Source organism: Ictidomys tridecemlineatus, chromosome 8 (genome assembly GCF_052094955.1).
Source record: "Ictidomys tridecemlineatus isolate mIctTri1 chromosome 8, mIctTri1.hap1, whole genome shotgun sequence".
Taxonomy (NCBI): Eukaryota; Metazoa; Chordata; class Mammalia; order Rodentia; family Sciuridae; genus Ictidomys; species Ictidomys tridecemlineatus.
The window spans coordinates 126,866,386-126,868,926 of record NC_135484.1 but is presented as its reverse complement, the minus strand read 5'-3'; the positions used below and the strand labels follow the sequence as shown (position 1 = coordinate 126,868,926).

The 2,541-nt window shown below is 36.6% G+C and overlaps 1 pseudogene; it reads right to left on the bottom strand.

Annotated features, from left to right (window-relative positions):
- Nucleotides 1-1,901: 1,901 nt before the first annotated feature.
- LOC144365906 (transcription and mRNA export factor ENY2 pseudogene) lies at nucleotides 1,902-2,317 on the bottom strand (annotated as a pseudogene).
- Nucleotides 2,318-2,541: the final 224 nt, after the last annotated feature.

The window sequence follows — 2,541 nt, the reverse complement described above, 5'->3', positions numbered from 1 at the left end:
TTAAACATCTGGCAAGCCAGTTTCAGTCTTTTTTCCCCCACAAAGTTGGTTTATTTACAAGGTATCAATGGATTTAGAAGCAAATAAGACACTTATATGATGTCAATGAAAACTCAAGTTTTTTTCCGGGTTAGAGGTGGGAAAATTCTTAGTATTATCACTTTAAATCTAAGCTCTTTAGTACTAAAAATGGCTACGAAATATTTTCAATTCAGTTTATTTCATGTCCCATTCAAACTATCTTCATAAATTGTTTTCATTTTCTCATAATCTTTTAGACTATTAAAATAGTATCTAAATGAACAATTTTTAATTTCTGGTTTGCTTCCATGAAGAGTTCTAAGAAATAAGAACTACTTTTCTAACATTTTCTGTGTAACTTTTAAGATTGCTTTTCTTTTTTGAAAAAATGAGTAGCAAAATGACAAGCATTCCTATCAGCACTTTAAAACATTATTTTATAAGAGACAAATAGAATCAAAAAACTCTTTTGGGTAGGTTTTTGTGACTGTGTCTTCTCAGGCTCAAAACTTTACACAATTAAGCCCAGGTTCAAAGACTACAAAATTCATTAGAAAGATGAAATTATTTCTGCAAAAGATTAATGTGAAGCTTTCCCTCAATTACACCCCATTTGTTGTTACCTTTCTTCATGCTCCCATGTTCATTTACTGGTTCATTTGCTCATTTATTCTCTTACCCACTCATTCACAAATAAACATCATACAAAGTCAAAGAAATCAAGTTTCCTCTCCTCTGGATGTATGCAAGTTGAAGAACCACTGTGTTGAAGAGAAACATACAGCTGCTTCTTATGGAAAAACAGTGGTGGGGAAATCTACACTAGAGGAGTCAGAATATTTTAGCAACTCAAGCTGAACACTGAAGAGTAAGTAAGAATGAGATAAGTAGGAGAAAAGGACTTCCTAGGGTGATAGATTTGCAAAAGAATTAGGGATGGAACAACTTGTTAACTTTGAGGAATTCTTAAGTAGATGACAGATCTAGAGGGGCATAAGTTTTATGCCAAGTTCAAATTTTTTCCTGCTCTGAGACATTTCAAGTAGAGAAATAAAATGATCAGATGTGAATTTTAGTAAGGCCACTTAGCCATTAGTGTGAAAGAGATATTGGGAGAGGCATAGAACAACTAGAACAAGGAAATATTAGGGGTCTACAGCAATAATCTATGCTTATAAAGAAGGCAGAAGGTAAATTTATAGTCTCACTGTACTCAAAGTGATCCTCAATTAGCAGCTTGAAACCCCACTCAGAACTTGTTAGAAATAAAGAATAATCTTGTACTGTATCTCTTACCTTCAGAGTCAGCATTTTAACAAGCTCCTCAGGTGATCTGTATGTCTTGGAGGTACCATTCAGAAATAGGGAACAAAGCAAGGGTAGTTAGTGGGGGGAAAATAAAATTGCTATTTGAGGTGTGGTGATTTTGAGGTGTTTGAGGAATATCCAGTGAGGGTGATCCATAGCAGTTAAATTTATGGGTCTGGAGGCTAGAAATATGTCTAGTTTGGAGATGCATTTTAGCATTGATCAACCTGTTGGTATTTGAAGTCACGGTCTGACCCATTTCCTGGGATTTGCTCAGGAAAATTATATCCAGTTAGTCAGGCAAAGGGCTCAGGAAAGAGCTCTAATAAACATTAAAAGTCACAATCAGCAAAAGGTACTCCACAAGAAACAGAAAGAATTTCCAGTGGTAGGAAGAAACAATGTGAGGAGTGGGACAAGGGTTCCAAGTGGCAGGATGGTCAACATTCTCACTTTCCAGCAGAGGTTACATAAGAATAGACAAGAGTCTATTGGATTTGGCAATCCTGATGTCAGAGTAAAGCTAATGGGTGGAAATTATTCACCCATTAAGTTCTTGCTTGACATTAGTATTTGGGGATGCAATTTATAGAGTCTGCTTTCAAAGTTCAGATGAGTAGAGTATGTGGGAGGAGCTTGGTGTGGAACCAGCTTGCAAATGTTCTCTCTTCCACTAGATGGTAAATTCTTAAAGGCTGGCATGCTGAGCAAGGAATGTTCTTATTCTTTGTAGGAGCTCCTTCTTTACACTGTCAGGTAACAGAGCTCTGCCTTTTGGAGTGATTTCAGCCACCAAGTTATCAACAGTAACATGTTCTAGTCCTTTTTCTTTAATTACCTATTTACAGTGTGCCTTCAACTGATCCTTCCAGCCATTTTCAATTAATTTAACTCTCAGCAACTCTTTGAGACGTTCTCTTTCTCCAGTTTCAATTAACTTTTGGTTAATTGCTGCTCTAATCTGTGCATATTTATTCATCTTGGTAACCACTATCAGCGTGGGCGAGGGCTGTCCCTTCCCAGCAATGAAATGACCCTTGTGCTGATGACCATTACCTACCACACTCTTCAGCTGCCTGGCCAGTTTCAGTCTTAGTGTTAAAGTAATGGTTTATAACTTCAATATCTATAATTTTACAGTTATCCCCTCCATTTAACTGGAGTAAATATTGTACTGGAAGTCAGCATTATATCCTATCTGTCCTTCAGGTG